Genomic DNA, 286 nt, shown 5'->3' on the forward strand with positions numbered 1-286 from the left:
CTGACACCTCCACTCGAGGCTCCCTCGCTAACAGAACCTATATATCTCGCTCTATATAATGGCCACGGTCCTATCAGCGCCACCACGACTTCACCTCCACACGGGCTATCTTCATCCTGTCACGTCACACTAAAAACCTCATCGACACGTATGAGACTCGGCCCGATAGCTGATTAAACACATATAGTAACACGAAGACACAACTCCATGTACACCTAAGCGACTATAAACCAATATATGTAAAGTACAACACACACATCCAAAATGAACACAGAGCACATCCACT

This window comes from Penaeus monodon, chromosome 22 (assembly GCF_015228065.2).
Source record: "Penaeus monodon isolate SGIC_2016 chromosome 22, NSTDA_Pmon_1, whole genome shotgun sequence".
Classification (NCBI taxonomy): Eukaryota; Metazoa; Arthropoda; class Malacostraca; order Decapoda; family Penaeidae; genus Penaeus; species Penaeus monodon.